The sequence below is a fragment of the Cricetulus griseus genome, chromosome 6, assembly GCF_003668045.3.
Source record: "Cricetulus griseus strain 17A/GY chromosome 6, alternate assembly CriGri-PICRH-1.0, whole genome shotgun sequence".
In the NCBI taxonomy this organism is placed as follows: Eukaryota; Metazoa; Chordata; class Mammalia; order Rodentia; family Cricetidae; genus Cricetulus; species Cricetulus griseus.
In genome coordinates, this window is record NC_048599.1 from 40,610,904 (window position 1) to 40,635,130 (window position 24,227).

General features: G+C 38.0%; 1 long non-coding RNA gene across 1 annotated transcript; it reads right to left on the reverse strand.

The window, feature by feature from the left end:
- Positions 1 to 1,083: 1,083 nt before the first annotated feature.
- Positions 1,084 to 15,443, reverse strand: LOC103161583. The gene is made up of 7 exons (XR_004770536.1): positions 15,104 to 15,443; positions 13,477 to 13,655; positions 5,154 to 11,246; positions 4,876 to 5,023; positions 3,037 to 3,237; positions 1,322 to 1,438; positions 1,084 to 1,210 (listed from the first exon to the last, which is right to left on the reverse strand). It is a non-coding gene; the product is annotated as an uncharacterized LOC103161583 (long non-coding RNA).
- Between the last annotated feature and the right edge of the window lie 8,784 nt (positions 15,444 to 24,227).

Genomic DNA, 24,227 nt, shown 5'->3' on the forward strand with positions numbered 1-24,227 from the left:
TTTAAGGTTTTCCTGGACAACAATCATTGTGTTTCCTACTTGTGTGAGAGTCCCTGAAGATTCTCACACATGGATCATCACCGACTACAGGCTTAATCAATGCTGGTTAATAAACAGTCCCTTGCTGTGTAGGCAAGCTAGTTAATCATCATCAGTATCCATCCAAAGTCGATTGTCATACACTGACAGCCACAGCATCCCTTAGGAACCTTATGAAAAGACTGAGACGGTTACACTCTGAGGGGCAACAAGTATGTCCACCCATTGTCACAAATGGTAGGCATATGGAGGAAAAATACATCTGTAGCAACTGCCTGAGCCTGGTGAAAAGCTAGCTAATATAAATGTCAGAGTATGAACTTCTAGTTGAATTGTGCTTATTTTTAAACAAGACAGCAGTGCCCACGTTGGTATTAAGGATGTTAAGCTTACAATATATAGCCGAAAGCTGAGCCTGGGATCCAGAGGAGGCACAATCAATGGGTGATTGATGAAATGTTCGAGACGCAGATTCAGTAGGTGACACATCCACTCCTCCAGGACAAGAATGTTTGCCATAATGTCACAGCACCTGCTGTTATCTGATTCCTGAGATGCAGGAGTGTGTTCAGGGAAAGGAATGAACCGGATGGATATGGATTCCCCTCCCCCTGAACCTGGCTGGTGATCAGAAGAAGACAGCAGGCACCTGCCATCGGCAAAGACAAAATGGAAACACTCAGGGACAGTCAGCATGAGGAAAAGAAGGATGGCACCTTCTCAATGCCAGGCTAGGGAGAACAGGTGCTCCTCCTCTGAGGGTGGCTGCTGCTGGCCGGGCCCTGGCTGAGGGCCACACTGCTGAGCCACACACATGCCAGCCTCTTGGCAGCTGAGCAGAAAAAGAGCTACCACCATGGAGAAGCATTCTGTCCCCTGGCAGCACAAACTGGAGGCCCCGCAGGATGCTGAGATAAAAGGCCTCTCAACATTGCTTCCTTTGCTGTTCCAGGCAAAGGTAGTGCATGCTTCCCCATGCGAGAAGATTTTCAAGATTCTCAGTTCCCCCACCCCCAACCCAACACTGCACTGAATGATCGACTTGCCAGATAATTTGATTGTTTTCTCTCTTGGCATTTGCAAGACATGGATTTTTCTATGTTCTTTCTCTCCTCTGCCTTGTTTGCCTCCTTGGAGGCTCTCTGGGAAGGTGTTTGTCACTCCATCCACACTGTTAAGAAAGACAGGGAGGTAATGCTTCACTGCAATCATGTGTATCTAAAAATAAATAAGTCAATCTAATATGCCCAAAATTCAGCAAGAGGATTGGAAGGCCACTCACCTGTGCAGGAAAATTGGTTGAGGCATTTCCTTTTCCAGGCTGTAGGGTATGAAATTTTCTTCTTGCAGATGCTCACAAGCCCAAGAGGTTGCTCTGTTTGGAGAGTTTATTGACCGCCTAAGAAAAGTCCCAACCCAAATGTTTGGAATGCACAGACTTTTAATGACCCTGATAATCCCTCTCTACCCTAAGCAGAATTCTCAAAACTACCCCAAATAATCAGATCAGTTGTACAGGGAAGATGGCCCTCTGAGCAGCAGAGCCTTTTCTGATTCTCATATTAATTCTCCAGGTTGGAGATCAGAAGATCTAGACAAGGTGAAATCATTGAAGATTAGATGACTTTTGCCCTGCATCCTAAATTTTGAAAGTCTGGGCCATCTGCTGGGTGAGGCCTTTGAAGACAGCAGAGAGGATTAGACCTACAGTGCAGAGTAAAGTGACCTACAGTGTAAACTGACCTCCAGTGTAGACTGACTTACAGTGTAGACTGACCTACAGTGTAGACTGACCTTCAGTGTAAACTGACCTACAGTGATCCATGACCATGGACTTGAAAGTCTGCTTTTGGAAACAAGAGTCAGGCTATTCCCAGAACCCTGCTAAGGACAACATTTTATTGAAGGGGAAACAAAAATAGATTTCTGAGTAAGAAAAAAGCAGGCAACAAAAAAAGAAAAAAAAAGGGTGGGGGGACTACATACTATGGTTTCATTCATGTAAACGAAACCAGTTTTCCTACCAACACTGCTATCTTGAGGTATAATTTACACACCCATCAGTGAGTTTTGACAAGTATATATGCCCACGAAACCCACCACATATCAAGTATTAGGACTTAGCTACATCCCAGCACTAAAGGCTCAAGACAGGAGGGTCACCAGCTTGAGGCCAGTTGGGACCAATCTGCTTTCCAGATTACAAATGAATACTCTTTTTTTTTTAATTTCAGCTATATGAAGCCATAGTATGTAGAATATGTAATCTGTTTCCCTCTTGCTTGATCAGAATGCTGTTTATTTGGAAATCTATGTATGAGTACAAATCAATAGGACATGTTAGTAACTGCTTCCACTGTGTGGCTAACATACCATTATACTGTCCTAGAATAATCCATTTATGTATTTATCTGTTGATAGAAATGTGAGTAGTTTCTAGTTTATGGCTTATGAATTAAACCTGCAGTGAATATTCCTATATACTTTTGGGGGTGATTATGCAGTTTTATTTCTCTTAGGTAAATATGTAGAAATGAAATTAATGGAATAGATGAGTGGGTTTTGATATTAACAGCCACCAAAATAATTTGACAAAGGAGTTGCACTAACTTCCCCATACCTCCCAGCTGTGTTTGGGACATCCCCTCAGCTATGTGTTAGACACTACCCCACTAGCTGCATTTAAAATAGCCCAGGTCAGTCACTCTCCAGTCCTTAGTACTCTAAATCATTACTGTTTGAACACTGCAATTGGTGAGAAGTAGTATTTCCTTTTGGACCAGCTTTTCTTTTAAAGCTGTCATATTCTGGGTCCTAATCCTAAATTCTAGCCTAGCCTCATCTGGGCTGTGAGAGACAAGAACTTCAAGAGGAAGGTTTATATTTAGAGTCAGTCTGCATATTTCCATCTTAAAAGAAAAACCCCAAGCAGCAATTTGAGTTCAACATTCCTCCCAAGAAGTCTAGTTTCCCTAACAGCTGTTTATAAATATTTACCTTCACATTTTTAACGATGACAATGTATACAGCACAAATACCAGGAGCTTTAAAGAATAAATATTCATCTCAGAAGTTGCTGGTTGTTTCTATATACGACACAGAATTCTCCTTTCTCTCCATTTGTGGAAGGCTTTCTGTGCTTCTCTGGTGTGGGTTTTTCTGTTGTAGGAGTGTGCGGTTTTTTTTTGTTGTTGTTTGCTATGTAATAAAGCATAATAACCTCATTTATGCTCTGAAACAATAGAGGGCTACCTCCTGGGCACTAAACTAAAACACAAAGCTCAACCTCAGGCTCCTGGGAAGTGTGTCATAGATTCAAAAAGTGGAATTTTCAGGGAAGATTTAGCCTCTCTTGTCCTTCTTTCTATCCTTTCTCTATAACTGAAAACGTGGCCTGATGGCTTAAGCGGACCCAAAATAGTATACCTTGGGGTTTAAAGGCAGCTGGGATTTCCCTCATCAAAAGAAACTCTCTTGGGGACTATTTTCTTGGAGTGTTGTATCTGGAGGGATTTACAGAGCACCCCACACTTCACTCAGGATTGTGTGACGCTCCCTAAATAGTGTACAAAATACATGTGAAGCTCCTGAAACACTGCACAAAATGCATGAGGATGTTTCCCCAGATCTGTAGCTCGAATCAGGTTCCCCCAAGCTGCCTGGTCTCCCAGCTTTTGCATGCTATGGAGAAGATTTGGGGAGATAAAAGGTTGGAATAGAGTTTCAGCCCCACCTCTAATGACTAACCATGAATGAGTAACTTGAATGTTGGTCCTAGGAATATTTTATCTGATATAGAACTATATTTTTCTTCTTGCAAAAGAAAAAAATGATGTGCCTACACATGTTTACTTTAATAGAGAGAAAGCCCCACACTACTTTTGTTTGTGATGCTTTAAAAAGTGAGTGCTAGGCTGATGGGATGGCATGGTGGGTAAAGAGGGTTGCTACCAAGTGTTAAAATCTGACGTCAGTCTCAGGACCCACATGTTGGGAGGAGGGAAACAATGCCTTCAAGTTGTCCTCTTATATCTACATGTTCAGTGTGGCATGTACACACATAAATTAATAATTAAATGATTCTGTTTAAAAGGTTAGTTCCATTTTTTACTTACATTAGTGAGATTTTCTATTTAAGATATGAACTAATCATAGCGACATTCTTGCATTTTATTAATGTTAAGGTGTATGTTTTCTCCCGTTTAGTATGGCTGAAATTGAGATATATTTTGCTTCTAAAATATCTTTGGGTCAGGTAAAAATCAAGACCTAACAATCTTGCCTGTGCCTTTCAATGTTTAAACACCATTGCCTGTGTTCCATGTCCAGGGATGGTATTATCTTTGTTCTGTTTAATTGTCATCAGTAACTGGACACTGAGATGGAAACAGAAGGGAACAAGAATAGGGCTTTGAGGTATAAAGTTATTATTAAAGAAGCAAATATTTGATTTTGGAGGAATAAGGAAATTGTTTTCACACAGAGGAACACCAGGTTTTCTAAGAAGGGAGATGTTCGCAAGTACAGTAGTTAAATTTTATTACAAAGGCACAGGCAAAAACATTGTGTCCCCAGACAACTAGTGCAACCGAAGTCAAAAGACATGACCACATCCTTGGAGTATGTGAAACACTAAAGCCACAAGAATCTAATGTGACTGATTCAGGCGTTGCTCAAGGCTAATACAAAAAATGGTATCATGGTTTACAGGAGCATTTTTAAACTTTCTTATCAGTACACATACATTTTTACAATAAATACAGACTAACATTTCATGAAATATGATACTAGACAATAGCATATTTGTTCTAAGGAAAAATTATATTGGAAAACCACCTGATAAATCAAGAAATGCAGACAATGAAACCACCAGGGACTCCTCTGATGGCAACATAATTAAGCTTCTTCGGGTGCTGCAGGAAAGGAGAGTGAAGCTCAGTGGAGTCTAGGAGCCTCTTGAGAATAGACCGGACTTGAAATAACTCTAAGGGGAGAATCAGAAAGCAGGGGCCTGGTTTTAGGCTGGATTTTGTCAAGAAATTGGGAAACATTTATCTAGGAGTTAGAATGATTAACCTGAACTAGGTCATAGTTGGAAAAGAACAATGACTCACAGGAATGAGAGGTTGGCGGCTTAGTCATTGTCATTGTGCTTCAGCATAATCATGGCACTTAGTCATTGTCATGATGCTGGAGAGGACTGGGCTCTGTCTGGTTCTAGATGCAATGGTGATGTGACCTCTTCTCAGCATTATTTACTTTCAGGTGGGAACATCAAAGCTGTAAAGTTTGTGCACAACTCACTGGATTTGAAGCTTAAAAGCCCGAGTTGTGTCTTAGTTTGTGGGAATTTGTTCTGTTTTTATAACCTCTCTGAACTTCAGCTTTCTTGACTATAAAACAGATCTAGTAACACATGCTCAAAGTGATGGGTGAGAGCACAAAGCTGGAATTAAGACCATAACTGACAATGGCAAGCAGTCAGAAACATGTTGATTCCCTTCTTTGACAAGGCACAATCTGCTGAAGGCTCCTGGGCCTTGACCAGGGGTGAAGAAGGGAATTGGATGTGTGGGAATACAAATGATTTGTGTTCCTAGATGTTTCTGTGATGGCCGAATGAATTCCCAAATAAAATAGTTATGAGTATTCACACAGCTGGATTTGGGAGCCTCCAGATACATCTGAGGTCCTGCTCTTCCCAAAGCAGACTCTGAGCCAAGCATTCCTGCCAAGTGATTTATTACAGAGGAGTTCCCTGGAGAGTAGAGGCTTGTGGGAATCAGTCAGGGAGGGGAAGAAAACATGCATTGGTGTGATTTTGAGTTAAGCCTCAACCTCAGCTTGATCCTACAAGGTCTATGCAGTATAAATCACATGTCAGGTTGTGTGTCCCAAAGGCAAAGGAAACAGGCATTTGCAGTCCTCCACAAATAGGGTATCACCTATGAGCTCCCATGGGAGAACACTCTTGGTATCTGTAAAGCCTATAGGTGAAGGAGATAGCCTTTAGTTGCAAAGGATGCAGAACCTGAAAAATGGGAACATAATGTCAGGAGAGATAGGTGGGCATCTTGACCAGTGCCTGTCTGTGCTGTGGAAACATCTTCAAACAGGATGTAGTGAATTTATTCATGGTTATCTTCTCTAGCCCACTAGTTTGGTGGATCACCTATTACTAGGCTCGCTTAGAGACGTGACTCTTCTAGAATCTGTCACTTCTGATGCACAGCACTAATTGAAAGGCTAGCGTTTCAGAGAGAAGTATGTCAGAGACAATATTTAAAAGATGTCGTTCTGTCTGGCTTGTCACTGAAGTGTGATATGACTACAGGAGCCCTGTTAGAAGTAATGAGGCAAGATGAGCTCAAGTTGCTTTATTCTGCAGACTGAGGCTCACGGATTGAGCTAATATTATTACTGACCATAAACGTTGTTAGGGGGATGTGGAGAGGATGTTAATGCCACCAAGCATTACAATCAAATCTCAATAATGACCTGTGAAGCAGCCTAATAAATTGTAGATTATGTGTGCCATGCATATTCATTCTGTCAGAAACCTCAGCTTTCTGGCTGCTAGAATTTCAAGGGCTCATGCTACAAGCACTGGGCTTAAAGCCACATGTAAGAAAGAGAAGATGAAGAAAACAAAATGTTGGCAATCCTGATAGAATTACCCCACTCTCATGCATTAAGCTACTTTTCTTCCTGCTTTTCCAATAATGACAAGAAGAAAATAGAGTAAATATTCAGATATACCACTGGGTAAGAGAGAGTGTGGACATGACTGTGAATGAAGCACATCCCCCTTGAATCGGTCCTGAGAGGGAAACCAGACTGGCTCTCTGTCTCCTGTCATGCACCATGGAACAGCAGGTCTCCCAGTCTCCTTTCTCTGGTTGCAGGGCTTGCCAGGCACATTTGGGAAATATGAGAAGTTCTTGTCACTAAGAAAGAGGATGCCATGTGTGTGCACTTGTTAAAAATAAATCTGCTCTCACCAAATCTCATCCAGGAAAATCTAAGGAAAACCCTTCAAGAAAAATACTCTCACAACACCAGTGAATTTCATGTTCTGAGGATCTCCCGAAAGCCATCATTTCTTTTGAATTGATGTGTGATTTCTGGGGATTTTAGGTCTTTTTAGAGCTGTCCATTTTAGTGTGTGTGTGTGTGGGGGGGGGGGTGTCTCCCCTTTCCTCTGGGGTTTAAGACACTAGATCTACCAGTTACAGTTTGTTCCTCACAGTTTGTCTCCCTTTGCCCAAGAAGCTGCTGCCCCCTGGAGCCAGACAGAGGAACACAGTTCTACCCTATGATTTCCAACCCAGCCTACTCCCAGATTAAAGCAATCAAACAAGAGGTATATACATATATTTCTAAGTACATAAATATAACCTGTCAAGTCTGTATAATGTTACTTGAGTGTATGTTTTCAGGGAGTTTGCTGTGAGAACCGTGTCTCTCAAGAATATCAGAAGCAAAAAAGTAATCCCAACATGACTACCTCACAAAAACTGAACAAGGACTACAGCACTAGTCATGCTAAAGTTGACAGGGGAGTGCTCTGCCGAGGAAAATGCTGAAAGCTGGATGAATAGTATTTCCCAGAGAAGAATTGTCTGGGAAATACTATTCATCCAATACAACTATTTTTAAGAAGAAGAAGAAGATTTGATGCAGAAAGCAATGTGTTTGCTGAGAATAAGACAAGAGATCGTAGAAGAGAAGTTTGGAGAGGAAACTCAGAGTCATTTGCACAGATGTTATCTATGGTTGCCTCTGAAATCTACCCTTTGAGTGAGGGAGTACAAAACTCTCCATGTGAAAGGCTCAGTTTTGAAATCATACAATTTGAGTTTAAATTCAAAACGTGGGCTTTCCCCATGTTACCTAGAGACATAGTAAATATCATAATCTTGAATGCTGAACATTGAAAAGGTCAAAATCCCTAAAGTGTGAAATCTCTAAAGAAAAAAATCATCAAAAACCCAAATCCTAGATACATAATTCAGAAAAATAATCTAAAATTCCTTAATAATGATTCATTTACATTTTAAAGGAGCATAATTTAAAGAACCTAGATAGTCAGTATGATAATTCCTGGGGCATTTTACATAACCAACATATAATAAAAACATAACATTCTGCAAGCAAGTATGCGTGCTCATAATACTTGCTTAAGGATAATGCCATGAGAAGATGTACTGTGTTCATTAAGAAACAGGACACAAGCAAAATTCATGAGTGATTGTCACTGTCTGAAAACTGAGGACACCAGTTCCAATACTGCAGTGTTCATATACATATCATGATGGATAACTTACATGTTTTGACAAGTTGGGTCAGGCCTTGCAATGCTCACCATTGTGTAGACTATACCCAATGAGCTGAAGTCTCAAGTTGCTTCATCTTTTGCAAATATAGTTGTAGAAGAATGACATGACCACATTTATCATAAAAATTTCAGTTTTCATAGATGCCCAAATAAGACTTGCAGGCAAAATTACTCTTGTGGTATTTTACTTTTATTTTATGGAGACAAATATGCAGAATATTGCACAGAATGTCCCTAAAAGTCCTTACATAATTATTGCCTACTATAGAAATGATTCAATATGGAAAATGATTCAAAGATAAAATATAAAGCATAATGATTGACATAATTGTTAACAATTTAAAACTCTAAGAAAAAACTAAATGAACAACAACAAAAATAATTCAGTGTATGAAAAGTATATGGTTCTGAGATTATAGAGTTTGTGATGGATTGTACAGTTGTTCTTCAGATGATTCACTGGCTTTCATGAACATCAACTATATTTTGAAATCTTGCACATCAGTGGCTAACTTATTTTCTTTAGTGCATATCTCTTCTTTGGCAAATTCACTCACATTCATTTTCTTTCCATGAGCATTGAATAGATATCACCTATTAAGTCTCCCTGCCTTCTTTGCCCACTTCTGTGTTGTTGTGCTACACAGAAGTCCATTCCATATGCACTAATGCACAATCCACAGATTTGGTGGAAATAATACCAGCGTCCACTCATCTATACTGTTACATAAGTGTCTTCTTACGCTACTAGATATTTGGTTATTTATCAGTGGCTTTAATTTATTAAGAGCTCCTGAAATTTTAGCAGAGAAAAAGACCATGAAGGCAAATACTATTTTAAAATTTAAGTTTTTGTGCTTTCTGTATTGTGTGGCCAATCCACTCAGTCTAAATTTTCTGATAAATTTATTTGGCTTAATGGAAAAAGCAAATCTCCCTGACCATACTTTGAAACTCAATTTCAGATGCCTAATCGTACCTAATTCAGAATCTATTGTTGTGACCTGCAAATTTAATTAAAATCTGTTTTCTTCTGCAAACTCCATATTAAAAGATGCTGCATTTTCCAGTCACTAATACATAAATATGTTCTAGAATATTCACATCAAACAGGGAATTGTCTTAGTTTTATTTCCTGCTACTGTGATTTAAAAAAAAAATAACATGGTAAAAGCAATGTATAGAGGGTTTATTTTCTTTCTCAGTACTAGGTAACACATCACAGCAGGGAAGGCCACAGGAACTTGAAATAGCTAGTCACATCTTGTTGAAGAGCAGTGTGAGAATGAATGCATGCATATTTGCATTCAGCTCAAGTTCCCCACTCACATTGTTTGGGGATAACCAGGATCACCTACAATTGAAGCCACTCACAGTAGGCAAATGTTTCTGCCTCAATTAACCTAAGTAAGGCAACCACCCCACCACCATCATCACAGACATGCCTATAGGCCAATCCTTCATTGATAATCCCTACCTGTGTGATTCCAGATTGTGTCAAGATGATAAATAAAACTAATCACTGCATGCATGAATGTATGGGTCAGTTAAAAACAGTGGGGAAATTTATGAAAGTGTCAAAGTGCCATCCGTTAGCCAAGGTGACTTAATTTTTCTGTGTCAGATTTAATGGTAAAATTATGGAATCTATCATTTCAACAGTCAAATTTTTAACCAAAAGTAATTCCCCATTTAATGTACTGTATAACATCAAGGAAAATTCTGTATCATTAAGTATTTTTGGATCAAAAGGTTGTGAAATCTTCAAATTATTTTATTCTCAGAGTATTAAAGTCCTAGTGCTCTATGTGAAGGGGAGGAAGTGACATAAAAGCGCACACATTGGCAGCTGTTACAGGTGATCAAAATCACACCAGTCCTTTCCCCAGATTTTGGCTTCTTGTTGCTCAGATGGAGCTTCCCTCAAACCCCAATGGGAAATGCAGTGCCTGGGATTTCTGTAGTTTAACATTAAGTGTAGTAAACTTTCTCCAACGCAGCCAGACTTTCCTTTGTGGGACCACCAGCTCCCCAATACTGACACAGAGAATTAACATTAATTATGCAAGTTCAGCCTTAGCTTAGGATTGCTACCAACAAGCTCTTATAACTTGAATTAACCCATATTTTTAATCTACATTTTGTTACATGGTTTGGTTACTTCTCTGTACTATATACCTAACTTGTTCTGTGTCTCTGCCTCTCTTCTACCCAGAGTCCTCTCTCTCCATGCAAGTCCTGCCTATTCTCTCCTGACTAGTTATTGGCCATTCAGTTCTTTATTAAGCCAATCAAACCACCACATCTTCACAGTGTATACAAATATCTTCCAACATTTCTCCCTCTTATCTAATAAGAAGAAGACTTTAAATTTAACATAATAAAACCACATACAATAATAATAATTATTAGGTAAGAATTATATTCACAATGTCCAGTCCAAATGCATTTAGCAAATTAGTAGAAAGTACTATATTATCTATTATATCATAGGGAATCCAAAGTTTTATACCCAAACCACTATCTATCATAACTGTATTACCACCCTAAAATATCTTTTTAGACCTTAAAACATCTTAGGCAAATCACTTAAGTTTTTTTTTGTTTGTTTCTCAACCATATAAACTCTATATTTCTTATGTAAAGTTTCTTTTCTGAATTTGGTAACAAGGAAAACAGTGATGCTATCTAGCCTTTATCCCCCATCATAGACTTGAGAAGGATAAAATTTTACCTGAGTAAACAGGAAGTGCAGAGCAAGCAATTTCCAAAACTGTAGAAATAACATAAACAGTTGGCTGACTGGATAATCATCCAAGGTTCCTTTGCACATTGGAGCATCCATCTTCAGCCTACAGGCCTGGAAAATCTGAAACACTTTTCTGTGAAACAGGGATTTTGAAGGACTGTCCTACCTTGTCTTGGCCAAGTACCCTTCCTTTGTTTCCTGCTTGTCTAATTTGGGCAGCCAACTGTCAGAAGTTGAGGTGATGGAAGTTTCTTACCCAGTGCCTAGCTTTATCACATTGAAAGCAAACCCCATATGGAGCTTCTTTGATGCACATCATCTTTTTTTTTTTGAAGTAGATTCGTGCTGCCAGGAATAGACTATCTCACTGTCATGAGAGGCTTATATTATTAAAACATCTTAAATGCCATATTCTGTAGGTCCCTGAAGTGTTTGAAATCCACCTATCTATCTAAAATATATCTGTTTAAAATTGAAACCATACCCAACATGAGTATTAGTCTGATTTTTATAGATGACTAAATACTAACCTGCATTTCTTATTGTCCTAAACAGTTTATAATAATAGTTTTCAAGGTATAGAAATTTACATCACATTTTTTAAATAAGCTGCATAGGTACAATACCTTAAAAGGGAATAGAAACATATACATAGTGTATTATAATAAAAATAACTTTAATTTTGTATCAATATACAAAAATCCATATCAATGTAAAATATTTGAGACTAGTAGCTGCTTATTCATCTAAAAGTAGATTCAATAATCTATTGTTATATCCTAGCATTTCTATATTTTCTTTCTCTTTTTTTAGAACAAGATCCCTGAAGCTAATCTCCTTCATTTAGCTTCCTCCTTGAATATAACATCTTGCAGCTAACACCTCTTAAACAATGGCAAACATCCATAATCAACCAAACTGCCAAAAACCACCCACACCATGATTTAGGGATATAGGCATCATGTTCTCTAGACTGCTTCCTGATATTTGGGGGTGACAGCATCTTTGGGGGGACCCTGAAAATATTGGGACAATAGTCAATTCCTGGGAAAGCAAGCTATATTGTTTTTTGTTTAGTCTCTATGTGATGTGAAAGTGTAGACCTTATCTGAAATCCTAGATGGTGTAGTATGTGAGGCTGAACCATTTTAGTTAGCAAGTTTGAAGGTGTTCTACATGCAGAATTTTGAGGACACTGTAACTGAAGCATTCTGAGAGGCTGGGTCACATGGATTACTTGTTTTACTTGATTTCTGCTCCTTTTTTTTCTGAAAACAAACTTTTAAAGGTAACAAATATATCTTTATTGACACAAGCATGGAATGTGTGGTATGCATAAGTCAGCAAAAGATGAGTCTTTGTTCTACGTTTGAATAGATAAAGAGCATCTGTTATTTATTTATTTATTTATTTTGGTTTTTTTTGAAACAGGGTTTCTCTGTGATCTTTGGAACCTATCCTGGCACTTGCTCTGGAGACCAGGCTGGCCTTGAACTCCCCTGCCTCTGCCTCCCTAGTGCTGGGATTAAAGGCATATGCCACCAATGCCTGGCACATCTGTTAATCTTATAAGTCTGTTTGGACTGTGTAACCAAGCCTCTATCCATGTCATATGAAAGAATGCCATGAAATAGTAAGTTATGAGGACTCTGTAGCCAATCAGATTTATCATGTGTCATAAAGTCTCAGAGGAGTTCCCATGTAGAAAGATCATTATATACAAACCTGTCTTGTAGACTTTGTTGTTGTTGTTTTCTTCATATGTATAGCCAAGATTTTTAGGAGGTCTCCCCTGATCATATCTGTTTTTTACTAATTTTGAAGAAATTCATAGTTTTATTTTTTGTTTCTTATGGAAACAAAAGCAAAGCCTCTCCCCCAATGCAACATATTTTTCACTTCCAATCTGAATTTAAGACATTCTTAAAATATACTAGTTGGTTTGATTTGGCAGGCTTTCTACAATTCAATGTCTCACATCAGTGTTTGCCCTCTGCTCAATAGCATTCAAACAATTTAAAGTGAACACAGCAACATACAACATCCAGTTACCATTGTATTTCCTATCTTTACCTATAGTAATATACATATACATGTATAGTATGTATGTATGTATAGTAACACACATATGTGTGTGTTGCTATATATTACTATCTATATATGTTACTTTATGTAGCCAGAGTTTCTGTTCCACCTGGTCCAGCTGCCCTTCAGCCCCAAATAAACACACAGACACTTATATTAATTATATACTTTTTGGCCTATGGCTCAGGCTTCTAATTGTCTAGCTTTCTCTTAATTATTAACCCATTATTATTTACCTATATATTTCTACATGACTTTATCTTACCAAAGAACACCCAGCAATCCCATCTTCACTGTAGCTACATGGCTTTCCCTGTGGCTCCTCTCTTTGTCCTCTCCCCAGAATTCTCCTCATCTGGTAGCTACTGGCCAGTGTTTTATTCTCCAACCAATAACACAAACATGTATACAGAAGAACATCCTCCATCATCTCATCTTTTCTGTCTAAATAAAAAGAAAGTTTTTAACTTTAACATAGTAAAATTATATGTAACAAAACAGTTATCAATCAAAACTATGGTTAACAATATTTAGTCCATCAACACTTGGCAAAATTTAAAGTAAATATTTTATCATCTATCCTATCTTTGTGAGTCTAAAGTTTTATGTGTTATTTATCTTTTATCATAACTAAGGAAAACCATAATCATAACTATATGTCTTCAACCCCATCAAAGACCTCAGAAGGATAATATGTAAACTCTAGAATTGACAGAGACATCTTGCTGCCTGGACAGTCATCCAAAGTTCTTCAGTAATGTCAGGGCATCCATTTTCAGCATACAGGCCTAGAATGTCTGGCAGACTTCTCAACAATGTGAGAAATTTGAAATTGTCCCACATGTACTGGCAGTTTGTCAGTCATTTTTCTCTATGTCCTGCAGAATGTCTGGCAGACTCCTCCATGAAGCATGAACCCTGAAGGCTTACCCTATCTTGTTTTGGCAAATTCAGCAGTCATTTTCCTGTGAGTCATGAATGTCCATTTTATACAGCATAGAGTCAAACTGTCCAGGCAAGAGGAGTTTCTTGCCCAAGTGGCTATTTCTGCCATGTTGAAGGCAAACTCCATAACAAGTTTCTTCAATGCTCCTCTTCCTCTCTGACATTATTGGTGTTACCAGAAGCAGTTATGTCTCACTGTCATGAGAAACCCTAATAAACCATTTAAAATGCCGTATTCTGTAGGTCTTTAAGAGGTTTTGAAAACTACCTGTTCAGTTAAGCATATCTCTGTATATCTAGAAAACCTAACTAACAGAACTATTAGGTTTTGACTATTATGGGTGACTATCTTTTTTTTATAATTTTTAAAAATTTATTTTTATTTATAAGAAGATGTCACATTTTCTTTTCTTTTTTCTCTTATTATTATTATTATTATTATTATTATTATTATTATTATTAATTCAAGTTAGGGAACAGGCTTGTTTCACATGTAATTCCCCTCTCCCTCTCCCTCCCCTCACTCCCATTCCTTCTCCCCCACCTATGGGTGACTATCTTTAATCTGTATTTAGTTATACATTACATTTTAATGAACTGTATAAACATAATACCTAAATAAGAGAAGAAATATACATATAACAAAATTGACCTTAAATTTATATCAATAAACCAAAATCCATACCAATGCAAAGTATTCACTTTTATATCATACTCCATTTTTTGCTTTAGAAAGATATTGACTGTGACTATTAACCATTTATGACGAACTCCATTTAAATGAAAACAAACATTTATAAACAGTAATTGGGAATTTGGGCTTCATTCTCTCCAAACTGTTTCCTGCTGTTTGGGAGCACTGTCAATGCCATAGGGATCCTGAGAAAACCTAAATCATGGCCAAATCTGAGACTGCATCATCTCTGCTGTTTTGGATGTTGGCTCACCTGGGCCATTGCTCCAAGGGGCTTTTGCTTCATCAAACCTTATTAGTCTGGAAGGAATCCACAGCTTTTCATCATCTGTGGAAACAAAAACAGTCTCTTTTCCAAAGTAACATGTCCTTATACTTGAACTTTAAAGTCAAGGAATATTCAAAATATATAGGTTGGATTTATCTAGCAGCATTTATAATCAAATGTCTTTTAGCAACTGTTTCTCCTTTAGCAGAAATTTAAAGACAACACAATAACATACACTATCCAGACTTTCTGTGTACTTTCCATCTTTATGTGACTTTTTTTATTTTATTACTCTATTTCTTTTACTTTCATTTTTTGAGACAGGTTTTCTCTGTGTAACATTGGTTGTCCTGGAATTCACTTTATAAACTAGGCTGGCCTTGAAATCGAAGAGATCTGCTTGCCTCTGCTTACCAGCTGCTTGGATTAAAGGCCTGTGCCACCACACCCAGATACTCTATTTTTTTTTATTTTTTATTTTTGCTTTTTTCCTTTTCTCTCTCAAGCCTATGTATATGGTTTTGTTTCTCTGAATCTATCTTTACTGTATATCTCTATCTTTTTTTCTAACCACATGAGTCTTATCTGCTAAACAGTATGGCTAAATTAAAGAGGTGTCTGGTCCCATTCTATTTCTTGGCTTTCTGAGAGTAGCTTCATGGTGAAGTACTGGTGGGAACCATACTTATTGCCACAACTCTGCAGAGTTTCTAGTCACCACCAAGAAGCATGTTGCTGGCTGTTTGTAAACATCATTGAATTGTTTGGTAACAGGGCTTCTTTTAAGAGCCATGCAGTTTTTGCTGTTAACTCTGAGTCAAGAAACCTCTCTTAAAGGAGCTGGGAGCTTCTGATTTTCTGTAGTAAACAGATAACACCTGAGAAAATGCTGTTACCAAGAAACTTTGCTTGCCTCTGTTATTTTGTGTTTATAATCCCCTTTTAAGCTTTTGTCAGGTTTATGTGGAAATTCGTGCTCTTTGTTGGGCACCATTTGATAGCCAGAGTTTCTGTTCTCTCTCTTTAAAGACTTTATTATTTTTAAACTATTTTTATGCCTGTCTATACCCATTTTTTTCTTTCCTCAGCACCTAAAAATCCATTTAAGCATGCTGTTGCTTTTTAGAAGTTTTCAGATTCTGGACCTGGCTTTATTAAGTGCCTACAGCATTCTCTGATGGTGTGAGCCAAACCTTAGTCTGCCAGGCTCTCTACCACTGGGATAGCTTAACACATGGTCTGGAGGCTAGCTCCACCCTCTTCTGGTCAGTGATAGGGAGCTTTATGACTATGGACCCTGGCCTGGAGGCAGTCTATCCACCCCAGATCTGGGAAGATTCTGGGTCCATGCTGCTGCATGTATAGCTAGGCAGGAGGGAATAGGTAGGAATCCCAGGGAGGGAGGGAGGGAGGGAGTTTGTGTGTGTGTGTGTGTGTGTGTGTGTGTGTGTGTGTGTGTGTGTGTGTGTGTGTGAGAGAGAGAGAGAGAGAGAGAGAGAGAGAGAGAGAGAGAGAGAGAGAGAGAGAGAGAGAGAGGTCTGGGAAAAAGAGAGGTGGAGAGGTGCCAACAATCCTCTAAACAAATCAGACATACAGTACAGAGGAGAGGGAACAAAGCCACATGATAGAGTGTAAATTAATACAAATCAGGTTAATTTAAGTTATAATAGCTAGCAGAACAAGCCTAAGCTAATAATTGCCAAGCTTCCATAATTAATAGTAAGTCCAAGTTATTATTTGCAGGCTGGTGGTCCAAGAAAATCCAACTACAATTGAGTAATTTAATCATTGGAGGTTGTAACATTTAGAAAGTTAAGACTTTCCCAGTTTTTGGACCATTTAGATCCCAATATTCTGGATTATTTATCTCGTATCTGCAACTGTATCTTTTGAATTATGATAACAGTAGTTAATTCTGTGGTCAGGGTATCCTATTACTCATCCATTCACGTCATAGTGAAGATTAAACACAAAGCACCTATTATAACAGTTAATCTGTAGTCCCACTTTGTGAGAATCAATGCTTTTATGGAAAAGAACAAGAAAAGTTATACTGTTGGGCTTTCTTTCCCTTTGCCCACCTGTACTAGTCAGATACATGGAGATTAGTGACTAATTGAATAACTGGCAACCAGAGACAAGCTAGGTTAACATATAAAGTTGATTTTTACACTCCATCCCTTGCTAGCCGGGTAGCTGCACATGTATCTTTAAATCTATGTAATATCCAAAGAATGACAATAACTAATTTATAGTTCTCATACACTACAATTATCTTACATGCAATGGAAATTGTTCACTTTTTCCATAAAGGGTACATAAAGTCCTGAAGTGATATATACTATTCCTTCTTGATACACTGAAACTTAAATATAGAATTCTAGGATTAATCATAATGCATCTTATGCCATATGACAAAATATCAAAGAAGAAAAAAAGTTACTTGTTATGCTGGGAATATGACTCAGTCAGTATAATGCTTGCTATACCAGGATGAAGATCTGATATTGGATCTCTAACACCCACACAAAAAGCTGCGTACAGTAGCATACCTATAATCCTAGCAGGAGATGTGGAGACATGAGAATCCTAAGGTTTTGGGGGACAGGAGTCTAATCAAATTGATAACCTGCAGGTTGAGTAAGACACTATCTCAAAAAATAAGGCAGACGAGAATTGAGGAAGACACTTAGTATTGGCCTCTGACCTTGATACACATGTGCTCACTGATATATGTATGTGCACACAAATATATTCATGCACACACACAAAATATTTACATGTGCATAAAGATACATGTAACAAAATAACTACTAAGATCTTACTTTTTACATTTGATTAAGACTTAACCAGTGCTTCTCAACCTTCCTAATGCTGCAGTGCTTTAATATAGTTCCTTGTGCTGTGGTGACCACAATTATAAAATTATTTTCATTGCTACTTCATGACTGTTATTTTGCTGCTATTATTAATTGCAATGTAAATATTTTTGGAGATAGAGACTTGTCATAGGGTTCACAGACCACAGGTGGAGAACCACTGGACTAAGTGGTTTCAGTCACATAGCTATAATATCTATGTACCTTTTTTGATTTACCCTATTTCATTTTTCCTCAACAGGTACCTCATTAGTCATGGTCCTTTGGTCTCAGCAGGCTGCTTGCCTAGTTACAGTCTCTTGTGTAGGGTCCTGACCCAAGCTTTGATTCTTGACAATGTGAACAATTATTGACATTGTGAACAATTAATAGTCTCCTATTAACTGTGCTGTTACAGTTTTCCTCTGTTTAATCGCAGTTGTAATAGCCCTAAGAGGAAACTGCTTGTGTGTGAGAAACAGTTTCTCACTTCAAGTGTGTCGTAGTAAGTCAAACTCCCCACGGTAATCAAAGCCAATCACTTAATCAGTACAATCAACCCTCATTTTTTGTTGACTCAGAGATATGTGGAATCCAAAGTGCCCAGTTAAGACACCTGCTTCAATGGAATCATGTTGGATCATGTGGTAGAAGAATTTCTCCCTTTTGAAACAACACCTCTATATTGGCATAGCATATAGCCAAAGGCATAAGAAGGAACACTTTTGCTAGGGGGGCATAAGTAGCAAAAGAGAGTTGTGCTGCCTCCATTTCTACATCTTAATTCCTGGATCTTTGAATGCTTGCCAACAGAGAATCACACACTATAATAGATGATAGCCTAGACATCCATAAAGATCTGCAAAGTGCTGCTGCTGACTGGGTTTGCACCCAAGATTTCAATAGGCCACAAAGTGCTCATCCAGTTCATGAGGTCTGTATTTTAGGTTGTCAGGACGTCTTTGTCCACAGCCATGCAATCTCAGCTAGTTGAGAGTCTTCTATGCTCTTGTGTAGGTATCATATTTTTAATCATCCTGAGCTCAAAGTCCCCATGGAGCTGATTGTTTCATCTTTATTTCCTTCTTCATGCCATACTTTCTTCCTTTTTGTTTCTTTCTCCACAAAAACAGCTGGGATTAAAGCATTACTAATCTTTCTTTTTATACTTCTTGAGTTCCTGGCCTCAAGGAGCAAGGGGAATAGAAGATACTGAAAGAAGTCAATATTAAATTCATCAGTAGTTATTTCTAGGTTAGACTATGCTCAATTTCATGCACATAGAATGCCTAAACCCAGGCTTTGAGGCATAGTCCTCATTAGGGACATATACAGAAAGCATCTCAAAATAGTAATTTTTGAACATTTACTTTTTATCATTTCCTTTGTGCTGTGACCTCTTACCTTCTCAGTTAGAGGCATGTACATTGCCTTGGGATAAGCAGATCATTAGGGAGGAAATGAAAAGAAGAAACAGCCAATACCCAGCTTTCTGACTTCCAAAACAGTCTTTTGAGAATCAAAAGGAATGACTTGTGTGTGAGAGAGAGAACAGTGAATAAACCATAATTACAGAATTAGAAAGTGAACAGAGCATCTTAAGGTCAAAATGGCATCTTTGCTTTAACCAGGTAGTGAGCAAGAAAAAAAATTAAACGGCATGTTTGGAATCAAAAGACAACCATTTCTACAGACAAGGAACAAGATAGAAAAACACAAAACTGAACAGACTAGAAATTGAGACTTTTTTTCTTGGAAAGGGGAGTAGGCTGTAGTTTCAAGGTTTTAGTCACTTCAGGTGAAGAGGACAGAGTCTAGCACATGATGTTTTAGGGGCTTCTTATAGCATGTAAAGCAAATTCGTCTGTCATCCTATTCTTAGAGATAGGAGTCTGGGTGCATGGGAACTTGAGAAAGTAGATATGTAGACAAAGGGACACATGTGAATGTTTGGAAGTTTCAGCCACTGGGCTGCTGACCTGAACCTAGAGGCTCCAAGTTCTCAATCTGACAGCTGGTGAGAGAACCCAGCTCTAGATTAAGTGTATTCACCTAGGGAGGCCAAAAACAAACAGGCAGACAACAGTCTTTATTACAAGATTATTTCCCCCAAAAATAAACAGGAAATCTTACCAAATCATTAAAAAATGGGAAGAATGACAGAAATTTAATTCTGTCATTTACAATCAAATATGAGGTATCAGATACAAGTCCTCCCAGACTCAGTAGATGTGCATAGTCTTCACTTGTCTATTAAAATACAGAAAACCATAACCAACTAATATGTAGACTGGAACCCAGTCCCAAAGGATACATCTCCACCATAGCCCTGTACCTAAGGCTCAGGAAATAATGTTGAAGAGCAGGCAAAAAGACTGTAAGACCCAGCAGCTCAGGGTGTTTGTTGTGAGACTGTGTCTCCTAGAAATTTCAGAATCTACATCCGTAAAGCCTCGCCAACATGATGAGACAAACATGAGCTGAACAAGTACAACACCAATGAGTCTGCTGAAGTTGATGGAGAAAAACCCAAGAGGTCTCAACTCTACACAAATAACCATAGACAAGTAAGGAATGCTGAGACATTTCCTGGGGAAGATTTTAACACCAAGTGTTTATTTATTAAATAATAGTCAGCTCTGAAAGCATCCATATGATAATTTTGTACAGACAGACAGGTTATATTTAGGAATATATAATTATATTATATAATATAAAGAATTAATGAAAAAAGATGACATGTATTTGAAAGAGAGCAAGGGAGCAAGGAAAGGTATATGGGAGAATTTGGAGGCAGGAAAGGCGAGGGAGAAATGTAATTACATTATAATCTCAAACTTCAAAAATGAAAAAATAATGATATTGAAATGGGCTTCTTTCATATACTGAAAATAGCACCAAAACCAACTAACCAACCAGCCCAACAAAAAAAAAAAAACACGCCATACCATCACATAAACAGATTAAAATAAAGACATGAAAAACCATATAAATACAAAATTAAAACTGATATCTAGCAAATATATAGTAAAATAAAATTTAATTAAGCATTATTAGAAATAAATAGACATTTTTAAATGGAAAAACATGAATGGCAAAGAACATTATGTCAGTCATGAAGCTGTGGACATTCAAGGTGTTTTATGTATTTAATATAAAAACAATCTTATTTTTCATATCAACCCAAGTTCCCTCTCCCTCCCATTCTCAAATGCCCTCCACTGATCCCCCATTCCACTCCCCAGGAAGGTTGAGACCTTCCATGGGGGAACCATCAAAGTCTGTCTCATCATTTGGGGGAGGACCTAGGCACTCCTCCATGTATCCGGGCTGAGAGAGTATCCCTCCATGGGGAATGAGATCCCAAAGTCCATTTGTGCACTAGGAATCTAAAATGACTGAACAACACTTAAGAAATTACTCAACCTCCTTAGCCATCAGGGAAATGCAAATCAAAACAACTCTGAGATAACATCTTACACCTACCAGAATGGCTAAAATCAAAAACACCAATGACAATTTATGCTGGAGAGGATGTGGAGAAAGGGGAACACTCCTCCATTGCTGGTGGGAGTGAAACTTGTACAGTCACTTTGGAAATCAGTATGGCGACTCCTCAAGAAAATGGGAATCAGTCTACCACGTGATCCTGCAATTCCACTCTTAGGCATATACCCCAAAGAGTGTACATTCATACAGCAAGGACATCTGTTCAACCATGTTCATAGCAGCATTATTTGTAATAGCCAGAATCTGGAAGCAACCTGGATGCCTCACAAATATAAATCTAATAAGAGCCTGAAGAAATAAAGGATTGATTAGGAAGCCTGAAAATACTGGAGATTTTTAAACAAAATCTTTACATACAAGTGAATTTGAAAAAGCAACAAGAACTAAATGATTGAAATAACAACCCAAAACAATAATTGTTACATTTAACTCACTTTTGGCACTGTGATTTCTGATATGCTTATTTACTATATGTTTATTTTAAATATCTTATGTATAATATTCAGGGATAAAGCATAGGGGAAAAGGAATTATTAAAAACAGTGAGAATTATAATTACTGAGTACACCACAATAAAATTTACAAGAATTACTCCAGGAGAAGCCAAGAAAGAAGAATGTTGCTTGGATTGGTGGGTGAAATGTAGAATGAGCAATGGGTCTAGAGCAGGCTGGGTGACCGTTTTGGCCCGAAAGAGCCATTCTAAATGTAAGACATTAGCAGAGAACCACACGCTGTGAGTCCAGCACTGAAAAATGTATTATGAAAAAATAGAAAACCAGCTGTCATCTGTGTTCTCATGTGTCTTTCTGGGGGTGGAGGCAGAACAATGCTCATCTCCCACAGTCCACACAGGAACTACAATTGGATGTGAGTTCACTGACAGTAGATGCCACTTGTGCTGTGACACTTTATGGGGCTGTTTCTGACCTGGATGAAATGGACAGTCACCTCTAATGATAATACTATATATAATATATTTACAGTACAGTGAAGTTCTTATTTGCCAGAAGTACAGTGCTGGTGTAGAGGTCAAATCCCAGAAGTTAGGAGGTGCGATTACCCTCATTTTAAAGAAGATGGGGATAGTATTTTATGTTCAGGATGCTATTACCTGGTGGAAATAGTTTTCTTTCTAAAACTGAAGTTAAAAAGAATGGAGAAAATATGAGTTTTCTCTTTTGGCAGAAAAATACAGTTTTTATATGCAAATATGTAGAAGAAAAACCATCCATCTAGACAGTCTATAAATGTTTTAAAGAATATGGGAGGACTGCCTAGATCCCATACCAATACTAAGCCATCTTCCATAAGGTCCACGAGCACCTTCTGAGTTTGATATTCACAAGAAATCCAAGAACGAATCTCAGTTGATATGGATGTAAGTTATATATTGTGTGTGACCAATGTGCTGCAAAGTATGCACATGAGGGGATGGGTGCAGATACCTATTTTGAGACATGCTCTCTCATTAAATCAGAAGGTCCCGATTTTACCCCTTGGCAAGGGTGGTTAAGACGACTAGGAGGAAATACAAATCCTGAAATGTCTAATGAGAGAAAATTAGTTTATTTCTATAAATGAGATGGTAACATGGCAACACGCTAAGTTCAAGAAAGAATTACCTTTGATCTACTTCTGAAGAGCACTGAACAAAATGAATTATGGGAGAAGAGGGTTGGAGCTTTTCCACATTGAGGACAGCACTCATAGGGTTGGCAGAATCTTCTCTGCTGCAGTTTATACACATGAAAGGAGGTGCAGTGTGCTCTTAATGATGCTAGCCTCAAAATTCCTACTCTAAATCTTTAGATGTTTCTCAGGGTGGTTCTGATATGGAAATTTAATCTGAGTAATCAGTTGCCAGACTAATTTATTTCTGCTTTCATGTAACTTTAGATTTTAGCGCTATGCCTCTAGAGTGCTTGATAGTCTCCTGTTTCTTTACATTTAAGATACTTATTTTACATGTTAAATTCTTATAGCTAATCTTATTTGCAAAGTAAAGCATTTATCTTTGGCTATTCTCATATTTAGTCTGATTTCATGTCAATTGCATGTGGTTTGCTCATTTTGCTTTCTCTCACTTATTTTATTGACTGATCCATTGTGGCTCTAGAATTACATTAATAACTTCATCTTTGTTTCTTTCTCTCTGAATTTTGGCATAATACTGCAAGCTTTTTAGTGAGGACCCATGCACTCCTTTATATGTGAATTGCTCTCTTCCCTACAGGTATGTCTGAGCCCCCATAGAGCAACTGGCCTCCAAAGTCTTTCTCAATGCTCTTTGTTTTCCCACCTGCATCCAGGTTGTGTATACCAGACTTTGTTGACTTCCCAAGGGAAGCCTTAGCCCCTCTGAGGAGTGGATGGGGAGGGGAGAGAAGGAAAGGGAGAAGGAACTGGGGATAATACTTAAAATGGAAATAATTAAATTTAAAAATATTGCATAAACAAACCAACAAAAATACTCTTTGTCTTTATGGTACAGCCATTACTTATTACAAGATGAGTGAACTTGGCCCAGTACATTCTCTCTCAAGAGTTCACCAAAGGGACTTAAAGTCACTTTCAAGTTCTAACAAAAGTAGTTTCCAAGTATAGTTCTAGATTCTCCTCGGAAATATAAGGAGACAGAGTTCTGAAAACCATGCATCTTGGAAATAATTTCCCTCTTTATAGTCTACAATAATGTTTTATGATTTGCCTAAGCTCATGTATCAAGAGAAATGAGTGCA